Raw genomic sequence first — 18106 nt, forward strand, 5'->3', positions numbered from 1 at the left:
CAGGATACACCCAATCTGTCATTGGGCTAACACATAGAGCCAGACAACCATACATACTCATATTCACACTTACAATCAATTTAAAATCTCCAATGAATCTAATCCCATGTATTTGGACATATCTTTGAACTGGAGGGAGGGATATTTTCATGGGCTATATGAAATATGTGTCACTACAAAGTTTGACACATTTGGTAGAGAATTCAATTCACGTTAACCTCCTAAGACCCAAACTCTTCCACGGAATGCATTTTTAATTTCTCTTTGATATTTGGGCTGATTGGGACCTGATGAATGTAAAAACAAAGAATTACTAAAAAAAAATTTTTATCTAATTTTTGTGTCTGAGAAAAATGAGTGCCACTTATGAGGATATTCATTTAAAATTTCGATAGAACAGTAGCAGTATAATGTCCTCGTAAGTCGATATCAGGCCCTTGTAGAACAAAATTGAGTATTTTGATCTAAATAACCCAAAATGTGACGCCTGGTCTGAAAACATATTACATCTCAGAGGAAGTTCAATTCTTTATTTCAGGCTACTTCAACATTGGGTTCTCACAGTTCAGTCTGGGTCACTGAAGAGAAGCAATTTAGCTTTTTGCACAGTCCGTACTGACTTTTGGGTACCTGCATTCTTCCATACCTGACTTCCCGTTTCAAATAAAGGAGTCATACTGGATTCTTTGCGATACAGAATAGTGCAGAGCTTTTAACAAACTTACTCTCACACTTATCCTGTAAATCTGACTAAGGTTTAAAGTTGTATATCTCAACTTATGTCCATAACTACAAATGAGAGTAATTGAACTTTGAGCTTAGGTTAATGTTTGTAAAGTTTTTGTTGCTGTAATCAGTGTTAGCTAGATCAAAAGACATCATATGTATATTTTAATTACCTGACTTTGTATTTAGTAATGAGTCTACTGTTTGAAATGCACATGCTTTACAAAAAAAGAATACCACACTATAAATGTACTTTGTCTTGCAGTGAAGATATTTGGAATATTTGGTATTTAATTTCATCGGTAACCTGTCTGATAGGAAAATAAGGTAGTAACACAAAGTTGATGATGTCCTCTTAATTTGCTTCAGTTTGTAGATAGGCAGGTGAGTTGTGTCTGAGCCAGACTTAATGAAAATCTGACTCTATTACTTAAACTGCAGGTAACTATAGCAACAGTACCTCTACTTAAAATGAAACCATATGGTGTATAGGTTAAATTCGTAGCTGATCATTTGAATGTATCTTCTACATTTGCCCTTGTTAAACGGACACAGTAAGAGCTACAAACCACTCTGTGCTCTTATTCAGAACATGATCTCTTCACAGAAGCATTTCTTTAGTGGAAAAGTATTTGTGATAATGGAATACAAATGTTCTACATCTTTTTAAAAACGTCACATAATATCCCCTATTGCTATGCATGCTTTTCCTCATTCTACTATTAGTTATTTTTCAAATCTTTTGCTTTAAGCCTATGTTTGATGATGATTTTACGTTGTCTTCACGTTGATCCTTTACTTGCTTATTCACATTTGGTTAATTTATATAAATCTTTTTAAGCCTTCATCACTAAAGAGTGTGTCATATAAAATATAACAAATAAGTAAGAGTAATATGCAAGAAAACAACTACCACTAAGTTATCCATTAACTACTGTGAGGAGGCTATTCACTTCACTAAAGACAACAGCCATTAAGCCACAAAGAAGCATATTACATGTTAACAGATGTGTTCTTGTGAAGATTATCCTTTTTTGTATGTTTGACAGTGTGGGTGGAAGAGGGGTTGTGTTGAAGCTTCAAATAAAGCTAACAAATGACAAAACAAGCACAGGCAATCATGGTTCAGGCCCCTGATACAGTGCTGCACAGACATGTCCTCCAGCTACAGCCTTATGATGCATCTCCCTGGCTGTTTTCTGTTAACTCGGCTCTTTCAAGGCTATCCATTCTACCGTGCTCACTGATGTCACTGCAAAGTCTTCTGAGTGAGCCACCCCCGCCCCCACCTACCTTTACAATCTGTCAGCTGTGTACTGCAGGTATACTGTGTTCTTTGTGTTTGTATGTGTGAAGCTAGGGAAGAAGAGCTGTCTAATATGCATTCTAAAAAAAATCCACTTTTTGTTGTTGTTGGTATTTTTCACCTAAAAAAGACAATGCCTTCCATTGTCTCGCGTTCATGATTTTGTCTTGATTGCATGTGAGAAGTACATTGCAAATGCTGACCAACCACTATCCCTTTCACGGTGATTCCTTTTTATTGCCCATTCACTAACCTCTGGCAATGAAGACTGCACTATGGCAAGATGGTGTGTATCCTAGCCTATTCAGTGGCTGTCAGGTCACTTTATCATTGTGATACTACGGTCAGGAGTAGTCTGGTGGACACTAAAAGCTTTCGTTCTGACCATCAAGCCAAACTCTCAGATAAAAAGGCAGAGATTTTATAGACAAAAAAGAAAGCTATACCATACCAAATAGGGTACGGAGTAAGGATTTTTTACCCATATTATCGTCATCCATCACTGACAGCCTTTTTTCCTGCATTCAGCTTTAATCTAAACATTCACTGTTGTAACTAGTAGGATGTCTGTGTCCATGTATTTTTATATTTAGTCAATCAGCATAGACAGCACAAGGTTAAAGTTGTTCAGCAACTGAACTCCCTCTTGGCTGAAGTAGTGTTTTAATTAAGAGAAAAACATAATAGCTCACGAGACAATACCCCTGCAGATCTCAGATTACTGCACCGGAAAACTCATCCATAATCTTTTATTTCTTTTATGTCTCACGCAGGTCACATGGTGCCATAATCTCAGAGACACTTAAGGGAAAGTAAACAACTCTCTTGAGATGAAGAGGAAGTGGTTAAAAACTGTCAAAACCACGTATAATCCCATTATTTTCTTCAGTGTATTTTTTCTTCTGGATTGTTCCCTTCTGTTTTGGACATGTGTGTATTTGTGTCTGGTTCAGTTGTTAGTTCAATCATTAGTTCTGAAGCATTTCAAGTTTCAAAGAAAAGAGGTTTAAAAATACAGACATAATTAAAAAGAAAGTTTACTGTTTACATAAAGATTTTACATAATAAATCTGTTTATTCCTTACTAAGTCTTAAAATAATACACCCTTAGAAAAACAACCACGCCATTAATTATTTCATAAGTAAGCCAGAATACAAAAGCAGTGTGTGAAAAACTAAATATACCCTCTGACTCAGTAGCTTTTAGAACCACTTTTAGCAGCCATAACCTAAAGTAATCATTTTCTGAGAGTCTGTCTGTCTCTCACATCATTGTGGAGGAATTTTGGCTCATTCTTCTTTACAATCCTACTTCAGTTTTGATTCAGACTGTCAGAGAGAAGTTCTCACCTTTGACTCAGAAAATGGTAAACTCAATGACTGCAATGTGCACATGTCCTGTGGCTGCAAAACTGACATCATCTCTATAAGGAGACATTTGTACTGCTATATTGTTTTTGGTATTTGCCAAACAATGTGTTGAGCATTATGGCAAGACATCTGCACTTTGGTTTCGTCTATCCAAACACTGTTCCATTGTTGTGTGACATCCAGACATCTTGTGGTTGGTTCTAATACAATTTATGAAACCTAAACCACGATGCCACGCCTATTCTAGAAAGAACTGGCTTTCTACTGGTAACTTTTCCAAACAAGAGTGTCTAATTATATTTTGTGAATTTGAGCATTTAACATTGTAACTGAAATGCAGCTCTTTGGCTTTCAGCAGTTTCCCTGAACATTGCATGGTTTGACCTTAGGGTGAATTTGCTGGGATGTCTACTCCAGCAAAGACTGGCAAATATCTGAAATATATTATGAATATCTCCAAAAGTTGATTCTGCTCATCTGGACGTAGCGTTTTCAGTGGGAAAATTGTTTCATCACTCATCCAACTGAGTTCCTCAGCCTCAGCTGACTGCGGGTTTCCCCAATCTTATAAACAGCCCACTGAAGGAACAAAGGGCTGGGGGGTCAGTTCCTTAATCATAGTTATGCAAATTCTCATGACTATTGATCAACAACCACTGATCAAAGCCCACTGATCAATCGCCATGGTACCAGTGGCGTGTCTAGAAAATTTTTGTTGGGGGGGGGGGCAGGTAGGGGCACAGATTTGGAGAAGGGTGGCAGATGTAATTGGCAGATAATGTTAAAAACAATTCTACCAACCGTTAACCATAATTCAATAACCCTGTAAACCTAATAACCGAATGCGCTTTTAACTCTTATTAGAATGAGATTTTAACCACTACGGTGCAAAGTTTTTAGATACTGCGTTGATAAAGTACAAGAGATACAATCAGTCAGTGTTTATTCAGCAGTCAAGGACATTAATATTTGCATAGTACTTTTACTGACATGTAGTGTACATATGTTTTGGGCAAAAACATTTTTGAATATTAAAATATGAACATTTTTAACATACAATTGGCAAATTAGCCAATGCCAATGCAAAACCAATGCCTGTTAAAAAAGAAGATAATCTTCTCACAAACTGGTGTTTGATTTTGAAACAGGAAAAAAGTGGGGAAACAAATGAAAAGACTAACATTTGAATAAAACCTGAAAGCAAGTACAGCCCGTTCTCACTCCTGAGGCGTAACATGTCAACGTTTTGTCATGTCCCGCAGCGTTCCTGAGGAACGTGAAAGGAGACCTTCGGCGTTCTTATGGTACGCGACGGGTTATGGCTGGAATCCAGTGCAATGACGCTCCCGCGGTAATGGACGTTCCAGCCCTGTATTCCAGCCCTAAACCTAACCTTATCCCTAGCCCTAACCATAACCATCTTAACCAGGACTATAATGATGTTAAATAGCGTGTTTCTAAGCGATTTGAAGAAAAAGAGCGAACATGTGTAGATGGAGTCCAGACGGTTCTCATATTTCCTCTTTTTTCCGAGGTCGTCATTTAGGAACGTGGTGGGTAGCCAAAAACGTAATATGTTGACGATTTGTCACCTAGCGTAAAATGTTACGCTTTGGGAGTGAGAACGTGTTGGCAAGTAAATACTTTATATGCTGCCTTATGGTAAACTTTGGTAATATTGATGTATAAAGAACAACACTGGCTGATGATGAAATACAGTCAGCTGGCATGGTGAGATAACTTTTAAAAGCATCAGTATAGGCCTTGAGGCCCTGATGGTAAAAAAAAACTACATTTCCGCGAAAATGACATCACTTCCGGTTTCGGGCAGGTAATGGCGGACATGCAAAAGTTCGCGCTGACTTCTATTCCAACGTAGGAAGTGTTATGAACAGCTGATCGGATCGGCAAAGCGTGTTTCTGGAATATTATGTTTTTGTTGCTGCAAGTGCTTTTTATGCAGTTTTTGCAAAGCTATGTGTGGAAGGAAACTGTGACCTAGGACAAGCTGATGGCATAACATGTAAGTACAATTCCTCCGGTTTCATATGCAAAAAAAATGATTGCATTAGCTTACGTGGTTGCAGAGCTACCGGGATTTAAAAATAGTTACGCAAAACAGAGCGTGCCCGCTCCGATCGGCTCTAAAGGGTTAATGCCCTACCTGGCCCCCCGTTACAAAAAAAAAAAAGTCATCAGCCCACCATGCAAATGTACAATGGCTAGTCCAGCTATGTTAACTTGTTAATCTTTTGCAGAAAAAATGTTTTCTGCGGTTGGTGCTTGGCTCTCCTACCTTTGCTAACATGATGCTCATAGTGCAGAAGCTGGTGCTGCATTCACTTACCCTCGGATATCTGAGCTTCACTGTGAAACCATAATCGTACATTTGATATTTCATTAAATTATATTGTTTTAGCTTCGGGGTGGCACCTGGGGTGGCCAGTCTGGTTGGGCCACCCCGCTGGACACGCCACTGCATGGTACACATCAAAGCTGATGTATACCGTAAACCTTCGCATATGGATCAGTATTTAAGGTTTGACTCGCATCATCCACTGGAGCGTAAACTGGGTGTCATCAGGACGCTACGATACAGAGCGAACACCATCCCCACTGACACAGCGGCCAGGGAGGCAGAAGAACAGCACATCGAGAAGGCCCTGAGTAAATGTGGTTATCCCAGCTGGACTTTTGTCAAAGCTGGGAAGGCGCTAAAAGAAAGCTCCAGCCAATCCAGGAGAGAAGGACAACCGCTGACTAAGCGAAAACCTGTAGCGGTCCCGTATGTGTCAGGAGTATCGGAGCAGCTCAGACGCATTTTTTCTAAACACAGTGTCTCTGTGGCTTTTAAACTCCAAAACACGCTGCGCCAAAACAATTGGTCCACCCCAAGGATCGGGTCCCCTGGCACAAACAGAGTAACATAGTGTACGTACTTAACAGCATACACCGCTGTTAAGTGCCAGGAGGACTGCCAGGATTTATACATCGGAGAAACCAAACAACCTCTGGTGAAGCGGATGGCACAACACAGAAGAGCTACTTCGTCAGGCCAGGACTCAGCAGTCTATTTACGCCTACAGGCCAGTGGACACTCTTTCAATGATGAGGATGTACACATCCTGAACAGGGAGGAACACTGGCTGCAGTCTAAGGAGCTTCAAGGAGTCTTAAAGCAACTTAAAGAAGTCCAGACCCTTTTTTTCCCAAGCTCCTTAGACTACGATGACCTGGATGACTGAGAACCTTCACAGACAGCTGATTACAGGTTTCCCCAACCTTATAAACAGTACATTTGCACAATAACTGAAACCAGCCCACTGAAAGAACAATGGGCTGTGAGGTCGGTTCCTTGATCATTAATATGTAAATTGTCATACGTCTTTCCCATTGAAACCACTACATCCAGATGAATAGAATCAACCTTATTGTAATTATATGACCCTTCACAAACTGATAGTCAGCAAAACCTGAGTCTTGAAGATTTCCTTGGCATTTTGTTAAGACAAACCTATATGCTCCAGACCAGCAAACTGCCCAAACTTTGGATTTTATTGAGGTGATCATACTCGGTAATTATCATGTTTTTGTAGTTCAACTGGGGTTGTATTTACCTAAATTTAACACCAGCTAAGGACCAGATGATTTTTTAAAAGTATGCCCTGATATGCAAAATTCTAGCATTCATAGATAGATGCCTTATTTATTTTTTTTATTTTTTCAAAGACAACAGATATCCAGGATGCACTTAGATTTGTTCTTGTTCCACTATTTGCCTTTTCCAGTGATTTTTCTTCCTTCCACAGATAGAACTGTCACATTATACCTACAGCACTGGGATAAAATGTTAGTTAAGGTCATCTAATGAGTCGCTGGAGTCTCCCAGTGCATTTAAGATGGGAGCTATTGTAGCATTAATGAACAGATGGCAAATTGATTATTATGAAACTTTCGGAGTGCTTTGACCTACACTAAGGAGTCTTTTACTTACTGCATGGCAGGTTGTATTAAATTACCCTTTTCACTACAACGTGTTTTATTTACATAATTAATATTTAAGAAAAGCTGTTCATGTTTAGAAAAAAATGGAATACAGGCAGAACAATAATGATAAAATAATGTGGAACATGAACCTTTTTACATACAAAAAGAAAAAAGATTCACCTCACTGTATGCAGCTCTCATTATGCATTGTCCCAGCAGTTTGGAATTTATGTTCTAACATTGATAAAATTATGAGATTTCAGTTGTATTCCCTGAATGGAAGCAACAACTTGATCAAAGGAAAACACGATGCTAGGGGTGTGTGGCAAGTCCTGAGAGGGTACTGACATAAATTATTTGGCAGACATCTGACAAAGTAGTTTGAGTAAGTTTTAGGTTTGATTGTTGATTTAATTTATGGGTGTCATGGTGGTGCAGTGGTTAACAGTGGCCACCTCACAGCAAGATGGTACTGAGCTTGAATTTGCTGGTTAGCTTTGACCTTTCTGTTTGGAGTTTTCTTGTTTTCCTTGTGACTACATGAGTTTTGTCTCGCGGCACTCAGTTGAAAGCAATGCATTTTAGGTTAACTGATGATTCTAAGTTGGCTGTAGGTAGGTATGAATGTGAATGAATGGCTGTCTGTGTCTTTTTGGTGGCCCTGTGATTTAGTATAAACCTGCACTGAACAGGTTGCTAGTCCGTCCAAGCTATCCCAAGCTATCACTCTGTGATGACCGAAATAGGTTCCAGCAACCTTGCAATCCTAAATCAGATTAAAAAAATGAATGGATTTTATTTATTTACTTTCATGGAAAGTTTAACTTGGCCTCTACTCCCTCTTCACCCACGACTGCAGACCTGCCGATGGTTCTAACACCATCATTAAGTTTGCAGATGACACCACGGTGATTGGCCTCATCAGTGACAACGATGAGGCCGCCTATAGGGAGGAGGTAGATCGTCTGGCTGAGTAGTGCGACACAAACAACCCGCTGCTTAACACTGAGAAGACCAAGGAGCTCATCGTGGACTACAGGAGGAATGCTGACTCACACCAGCGCCTCTTCTTGAGGACATAGAGGGGGCGACACACTGTCTTCAAATCAAATCAAATCAAATCACTTTTTATTGTCACATCACATGTGCAGGCACACTGGCACAGCACATGCGAGTGAAATTCTTGTGTGCGAGCCCCACAAGCAACAGAGATGTGCAAACACAACAACACAAACGAGCAAAATACAAGAATGGCCAACCTGAAACTAATAAATATATGTACAATATATAATAGTGTATGCATTTCTGGATGTGTATACTAAATATTTTCCTACGTGTGTGTGTGTGTGTGTGTGTGTGTGTGTGTGTGTGTGTGTGTGTGTGTGTGTGTGTATACACATTTTTACAAATTAAATAGTAAAAAAATAAAATAAAATAATAATAATAATAATAATAATAATAATAATAATAAAATATATAAAATATACAGAGTTGAATATGTGCAAAACAAGTGGCATTTATATACAGTGTGGAGTGCATAATGTTCTTACAGACTACCTCAACTTTTGTGTGGACACGGTCGCCCCTGCTAAGACGGTACGGTGTTATCCTAATAACAAACCGTGGGTAACACAGGAAGTCAAAGCTGTCCTCAACATGAAGAAGAAGGCTTTCAGGAGCAAAGTGAAGGAGGAGATGAAAGCAGCACAGCGGGAGGTGAAACGCTGCCTGAGGGAAGCAAAGGACACCTACAGGAAGAAGGTGGAGCAGAAGTTGTAGAGGAACAATATGAGGGAGGTCTGGAATGGTGTGAAAACCATCACAGGCCACAACACCAAGAAAAGCACAGTGGGGGGGACTGTGGAGAAGGCAAACGAACTCAACAACTTCTTCAACAGGTTTGACCAGCCCACAACGCCCCCACCCTCACCCTCACCTTCACTACAGAGTCCAATCCCCACTCTCCTACCTCCCTCGCTTCCCCCCCTTCCTGACACCATGACACCCCCCTCCTCCAATCCCTCTCTCAGCAGCAAGACATCTCCCCCCCTCCCCTCCTCCCAAACATCTCCCAGTGTCACAGTGGATCAGGTCAGGAGACAACTGAGGAAGCTTCGCCCCAGAAAGGCAGCAGGCCCAGACAAGGTGTGTCTTAGGATGCTAAAGGCGTGTGCTGCTGAACTTGGGGAGCCGCTACAACGAGTCTTCAACCTCAGTCTGCGACTGGGGAGAGTGCCCGCCCTATGGAAGACATCCTGCATCGCCCCAAAAAGAACCGGCCCAATGAGCTGAATGACTTCCGACCGGTGGCACTGACGTCACATCTTATGAAGACTCTAGAGCGGCTCTTCCTCAACCTCCTCCGACCACAGGTACAACATGCCCAGGACCCACTACAGTTTGCATACAAGGCGGGTGTCGGAGTGGAGGATGCCATCCTGTACCTCCTACACAGAGCCCACTCACACCTGGATGGGGGAAAAGGCACGGTCAGGATCCTGTTTCTTGACTTTTCCAGTGCCTTTAATACCATCCGGCCCTGTATGCTTCAGGAAAAACTGAACAGGATGGAGGTGGACCCCTGCCTGGTCGCTTGGATCTCCGACTACCTCACCGACAGACCACAGTACGTCAGGCTGAAGGACATCACGTCTGACACAGTGGTCAGCAGCACAGGAGCACCACAGGGAACTGTGCTGTCCCCTCTTCTCTTCACCCTGTACACCTCTGACTTCTGCTACAACTCTGAATTATGCCACATTCAGAAGTTTGCAGACGACACAGCCATCATGGGGTGTATCTGGGATGATCAGGAAGAGGAGTACAGAAGTCTGGTGAGGAACTTTGTCGCATGGAGTCACACAAACCACCTGCAACTCAACACCTCAAAGACTAAGGAACTGGTTGTGGACTTCGGGAGGTCTAGAGCAGGTCCACTGCCGGTTCAGATAGAGGGGGAGGAGGTGGAGGTGGTCAACAAGTACAAGTACCTCGGGCTGTGGGTGGACAATAAACTGGACTGGTCATGCAACACAGAGCACCTGTATAAAAAAGCCCAAAGCCGACTGTACTTCCTCAGGAGGCTGAGGTCTTTTAACATCTGCAGGAAGCTCCTGAGGATGTTTTACCAGTCGGTGGTTGCTGGAGTACTTTTCTATGCTGTGGTGTGCTGGGGGAGCAGCACAGCAGAGAAGGACTGATGCAGGCTGGAGAAACTGATCAGGAAGGCTGGCTCTGTGGTCGGCATGAAGCTGGACACTCTGGTGACAGTGGCAGAGAAAAGGACACTAAAGAAACTGATGGACATTATGGACAATGCTGGGCATCCTCTGCACACGGCCATTAACAACCAGAAGAGTCTGTTCAGTGACAGGTTGCTTCTCCCAAAGACAAGAACTAACAGACTTAAAAACTCCTTTGTCCCACACGCCATCAGACTGTTTAACTCCTCTCTGGAGGGGAGAGGGAGGGGAAACAGGAGGACAAAGGAGGGGGGAACAACTAAGCTGTAGTGCCTCTTCACCTCACTGTGCAATACCTTTTGTGCAATACTTTTGTAAATAGTCAACAGTGCAATAGACCTCAATACTTGAAATGTGCAATTCACTTGTATTTTTATTTTTTATTCCTATTGATTCTATTTATCCCCTTCGTATATTTTATTTATATTGTCTCTGTATTTATATATATGTGTGTGTGTGTGTGTGTGTGTGTGTGTGTGTGTGTGTGTGTGTGTGTGTATATATATATATAATATTCTGTAACTCTGTAACTTCTGTCGGTGCTGTGCTTTTTTGGAAATCGAATTTCCCAGAGGAACCCACCCGAGGGATTAATAAAGTTCTATCTAATCTAATCTAATCTTCTTGAGGACTCTGAGGAAGAACCACCTGTCCTCAGACATCCTGGTGAACTTCTATCTCTGCACCATTGAGAGCATCCTGACCAACTGTATAACAGTCTGGTACGGGAACTGCTCTGCCTCGGACCGGAAGGCGTTGCAGAGGGTCGTGAAAACTACCCAGCGCATCGCCAGAGCACCACTTCCTGCCATAAAGGACATCTACAGGAAGCGGTGTCTGAAAAGGGCTGGGAAAATCATCAAAGACCCCAGTCACCCATCACATGGACTCTTCACCCTCCTGCCCTCTGGGAGGCGCTACAGGAGCCTCCGGACTAAGACCACCAGGTACCGGAACAGCTTCTTCCCCACACCTGTCAGACTCCTGAACTCTGCCTCCTGACATCTGACCCACGTTAACACATGAACTGGACACACACACACACACACACACACACACACACACACACACACACACACACACACACACACACACAATGGACAACTGTACCCTCATACACACAATAATAACATGGGCTGAACCACCACTCTCAACCACTAGCACTTTATATAGCCTCTTAACTGCACTACTGTATAGTTCTGTGTAAATAATCATTCTGTACAATACGATGATTTTCTACAACTGTTTACAACTTGCATAGTTCCCATTTCTGTATAGCTGTATATCTCATATTTCTGTATATATATTTTTTTCATATTTATATCCTGTTCATAGCCTGTACATAGCTTATACTCACTACAGCCTGTACATACTTATAGTTATAGCATATTCATAACATACTTCATCCCGTGTACATATTACATACCATAATAGACCCATTTCTGTAATATACTTACATATCTATATTATTGCTAATATATATTGTAATATATCTATATCATGGCTAAAGCACTTCTGGATGGATGCAAACTGCATTTTGTTGCCCTGTACCTGTGACATATGCAATGACAATAAAGTTGAATTCTATTCTATTCTATTCTATTCTATTCTATTCTATTCTATTATCTGTGTCCGAGTAAAACTTCCAGTTTCCAGAAAACTGTAACGTTTTTATTGCCAAAGGGGTATTCATTATCACTTTAAAGTGAATCCTCCCAACAAATAATATGCATAATACAGTATACATTACAGAATGAATTATGCCAGTCATTATGCAGTAAGCTATCTTCCGAGTCCATTCATCAAAGCTTCTGGAAAAAACCTCACAATACTTAAAAATGCATTGCAGACAATACATACAGTCCTGAATAGTAAAAAGGTGCAAATTATTACTCTGCAATAAACAGCAGGTGCAGCTGTTTTCAATTGTGCAGCTGACTCATTGAAGCTTTCATGCAAATTAAGTCAGCATTGTCTTTTCATCTAGTCTACCAGATGGGAGAATCAGGTTGAAAGGAAAATAAACTTTTGCAGGTGTATTAAAACCAGGCATACTTAATAAAATACACAATGTGACAGTAACACAAAAGCTTTCTTTTTTTATATTTTGGAATATTCCAAGTTACAGCAATGCTTTTTCTTTACTATTCATGTAAAAGAGAGATTCTGAGAGTTTATAGGCTTTAGTAGCAATGCCAAAAACTTTTATATAAATATACATGTAGGACTGTGACTCTTTTTTTGGCTTGTAAAATATTTTTTTTCTTTCGAAAAAAGAACATGCCCATTGCCCCTGCTGTGCAGAGTAAATGATTTACATCTTGTCTGAATTACATTTTAACATAGAAATATGTGATGCAGAATACAAAAAGCTGGTCAAACATACAGATTGAGAATCACATCTGCATAAAAACAAAAAGCAAAAACAAACAAACAAAAAAGACCCGGCAATGAAATCAAACTCAACAAAGAACAACAAGTATTTCCAATATTTATCTTAATTTCACTGCAAATATCTCTTAAAGCCATGGAAGAAATAAATGTCATTTATTGAGCCACTTCTGAAGCATAAATTGCTAATAATCAGAACAGTATTTTGCTCCAATCCTCATCCATCATGACACCCACATAGACCTGGCTGAGGGGAAATCCCTCCTTAGCGCAGCCACACATGGCTAGGGGTGCAGCCTGGCTGATCAACCAGCGAATGTTGCACCCTTAATGATGCTGGCAGCTTTTTTCTCATTAGAATGTGGCAATAATGCTGTGTGAAACCTATTATAGTCTTTATGAGAATAATTTAAACATGTGCCACAAGTGACTATTTCTATGCATTATTACTAAACCATAAAAATCCAAATAATGGACACATTTTGACAAAGGCTACTTTTACTCTACTGCAGCAGGCCTATGTACTTCATTTGACAGCTTCAACCTTTATAGAAAAGTCTATTTTTTTAACAAATATATGAAAACATTGTTTTTCATATTCAGAAACTTTAAGCACAAATACATATATATGTATACATAAAAATATTTATACATAAAAAATAGTGTTTATGCTACTAGGACCATATTAAACTGGACATGACATGTGCTGACATCTCCTCTCCATCATTAAGGCTTTCCTTGAATATAATCAATTATTCAAATGTTTCTTACATGCTAGCAAAGGTGGTTAGCTGATAAAACCTGTGTGTTTAGAGAATAAAGGACCTATTGTTTATTTACTTGCTAATGCTGCCTTTGATCTCACACATGTATATCATAACTGATCTCAGAGCAGTGGGAGCAGAGTCAACAGCAGCTTGTCTAACATGCCAACTACAGGTATGCTCACAATGTGCATGTACAAACAATGAGAAGAAGCTGCTGGCCTCAAGCTACTGTTAACATGCCCATGTCTATCAAATTGACAGGTGCTAAAGATTTTGGTGGATTTGGAGGCAAGTGGTTAGGGCTGCTTCCAAAGAAAATGGCCAACTGCAGCCACAAGATAGCAGTAATCTAAATAATCATGCAAACAGGCAATGAGAGAAGCTTTTGGGAAAGAATGTTAAGTTACAAGGAGAAAGACAGCTTTTAGTTTGGTCTTAATTGATGTTTATTTTTAAATTTGGAATACTACTGGTATATGTGGCCATATGGAGCTACTGAATCATTAGAACATGACCACTCTCCAGTAAACAGTGTTGTGATTTTAGCTCCTTCTTAGCTTGAGATCCTTGGGTGACAAGTAAAAAAAAAAAAAAGGACATAATTTAGGAGGATTAAGTGTAATAGGTCACTTCAACCTGTAACCTGTAAACTATACCATTAGAAATAAAGAAAAGAAGAAAAGAGCAGAAATATTTACCACTTTTACATTTAAATTAGGAGACTGCGGTTTTGGCCACAAAGGCTACTTTTACTCTACTGCAGCAGGCCTATGTACTTCATCCAATGAGGGAATCTCTCTCTTTCTCTGCAAGCTCCATCTGTCACTGAGGCACACCACTGTGTTTGTGACCCAGACCATGTGGGTGAGCTTTGGTGAGACTGTTTTGAGTTCTCAACCCCAAAGTCTGGGAGATAGAATGAGCTGAAGACCTTGGCACAAAAACCTTCATGGCTGAGAGAGAAGGAAGAGAAACAGATCCCTGGGAAATATCCGTGTCATCTTGAATATTCAGACCTCCGCTTCATGACCCTGAATCTACCAGCGTCATGAATGAGACACTGGTAGATTAGGATTAAACACTTTTTCGGGTGATAATACTAGACTGATTTAAACCTATTTTATGTGTCAGCTGCTGTCAGTTAGCTATACTGTGCTAATGAACACATTTTGCAAATGTTGTCTATATAATGAAATGAGAAGCCAGAGCTAAACTAGTCCCTTTCAGTAAATTCTGAATTTTATTATTGTACATATTTATTATATCACCAGACCTCTGTGTATTATGGAAACTTATTTTAGATTATTTTAGGTGTGTTGATATGAAAATGATATAGGATTACTATCTTAATTGCTATGTAACACCAATGCCTACATATACTGTATGCCTACAATGTAAAAAAAAAACACTCAATAATCCTAACTGTAGGTTACTACATAAAAGTTTAACACAATTCTATAAACAAGGAAAACACTAGGTTTGTACCAGCTCACCATTGTCTCTTGATCATGATCCACCATCATCAGTTTTTGACACATTTACAGATATTGGGAAAATGTATGAAGCACTAGACAAAGCATTGAATTAAGATTGAATGAAATTTGCCCATAATTTCCAATAAAAGTTTAAATTTCTTGCAAACAAAAAAAACCTCTGACTTGCTATTGCATATCAGCATTTATTACTGGAACAAGACAAAAGCTGCCTAGGAAGCAAATACCCTCTCCCCACAGTACAAAAGAAGCCTCCAATTGCAGATTTATATCATCACAAAACATTTCAAAAAAATTTCTTGTCATCTCTCATGCCTGCATTGTGTAAAGTACATCTCTGTTTAATTTTTGATCTGGTGCATTTGCTTTGCTTTCCACAATGTGCTGGAATTAGCTCTCCAAACCAAAATACATGCCAGACTGTCAAATCTGTGCACAAGTAACACCATATATGTACCTCTATTGGCATTTCCTCTGCAGTATGAGCAACCCACTAAATTTGCTTGTCAGGTTTGGCTGCCCATAGGAAAACTTTGATGAGCCTTTCCACACAGTAATGCTGAATCAACAGCAGAGAGAGTATAACTTCAGGCCTTGTGAACTGGTAATCATGAAGTTGTAACAAGACTGATCTTTTAGTGCATTATAGGAAAGCAAACCATCCCCTTGTGTGTTCAGTTCTATTAAACTACAGCTTTAGATTTTAGGTTTTAGCCTGGAGTGAACAAGAAAACACAGCAGGGGCTTAGACCATCATCTCCTTCTTCATTGATCTCCATTTCTCTATTAAGATTTCAGTATTTTGTGTGCAAAGCCTGTTGTATAACTAATACTCTATATATGGATAAAAATAATGATGTGAGAAGGTACAGTGAGGATAAAGTAAAATATATTTTATAACACTCTGATTTGCTCAGAGAAAGACAATGAAGTCACTTTTCACAAGTTTCTTATTAAGTAGGACCGTCTTTCACATTTCCAGGCATAATTAAAAAATTATTGTCTTATTTTTCATTTGACCTCTCCTATTTAAATAGAATAATAAATCTACCATTAAATGTTGGCTTTCATTCTTTATGCCCCCCCTCTCATTGTCCCACATGTCTGTTCAGACTAGTGCCCCGGCGACCTAGATAGGAAATAAAAAAAAGATTGTAGTGCATTTATGGCTGTATGTTTTTCCCCAACCTTCTTCTAGACAACTGGTTCAATCTTGATGAAAAAATAGTCAATACACTGCATATATTTACTTATTATTTTCTGTGTATTTGTTTGGAGAAACTATGTGATCACGGAAAATTCATGAACGTATGCTGTTCCTCCACACTTAAACGCAAATCATTTGCATGTACGTTTGAATGGTGACTGGAAGTTTTAACATTTCCAAGTTTTTAATGTAGCAAAAACAGTCCCAACATAGAAAGGAATGTTTGCATGCTACATCCAAACAACATGATTAACATAAAAGGCCAGAAGTGGTCTGTGTGAACGGTGGGTGTGACTGTTCATTCCCTTGTCTTGCCTATTCAGTCATTTCTATCTTGTAATATAAAGCCCCTATTATTAAAATTAATGTGAGGGTTAAAGTGGCTGACCTGTAGCATACCCTTTGCTTTCTTGGTAGATGTGTGACTCTGTAGTTTTAAACAGTGCTCAGCCATATTTAGTAGTTGTTTAGTAGTAACGAAACTAAGCTATTTAGTCTTGTGATTAATAGTCAGATCAATATTTATAAATAACAGATTTATATAACAATCAATGTAAAAAGCTGATGTTAATACTTAATTAATTATTAAGCTAAAACACTGTTTAAAAATAGAAATAGAACAGAATTAAAGGCCCTGAGATTGCATTCATAAACATTCATTTAGTGGTCAGCATATCCCTTACAGTACCATATCTCACAGGTCAGTGACTTTCCTTCAAGAAAATGCAAACTTTCTTTGTGATAATGTCCTGTGTGTGCCCTAAGGTGAAAAATTTAAATTACCAAGTGCATTTTTATTTCACTTTGAAAAACTGACTCCAGAGCTTTGAGTGTGTGAACAATCAATGAGAACATAACCCGTGTGAAGCAAGTTTTCAGGGTCGCATTGGAGGGCTACTGACATTGAGTGCAATGTTTACATTTACATATAAGAGATAAATGAAACACAATTTACAATGTAAATTAGTTATATTTGACACTTTGGGCTGTGAGAAAAACTGTGTATCATGAATCAATACGTAGGTTAAGAACTAATATAGTAGGCAGGTCAAAAGTTCACCTGAATGAAGTGGATATGTTCAAATAAGAACAGTATTAAAGAAAATAAAACTCCCTCCTTCATGTTTGAAATACTTCCAAACACTATTTGCTTTCTTTATTTTCTTCCACTGTAGTTTCATGTTATGTTTCTTCTTTGGAGAGTGTTTCTGTTCATTTCTTGTCCAGCTTCTGTGACTTGGGTGGGTCACACACGGGTAAAAGTCCTGTATTACACTGTTACCCAAACTTGTCGTAGTAGTAAGGTTTTGCCTATAGCCACCTTTCTTTAAATCAAGCCTTTACACAAATCTGCAGTAGTTTTATTAGTCATGTTGACTTCATTTGACCCCCTCATTGCCTACCACTTGTAAATAATTACTTAATGAAACCCAAGAGTCAAATAGTGCACCCTGCCATAATTTCAGCGTACCCAGGAAATGCTGTAAACCATGCTGTTGTAAAACACATCTTAATACCTTTCAAGTATGTTCTGACTGTGTAAAATGTCACTTGAACTAACAAAAACCCAAGTGCTCCCCATGATGTATTATTCAGCACAAAGAACAAATTATCTA

The sequence above is a fragment of the Aulonocara stuartgranti genome (genome assembly GCF_965226115.1).
Source record: "Aulonocara stuartgranti genome assembly, chromosome: 7".
Taxonomy (NCBI): domain Eukaryota; kingdom Metazoa; phylum Chordata; class Actinopteri; order Cichliformes; family Cichlidae; genus Aulonocara; species Aulonocara stuartgranti.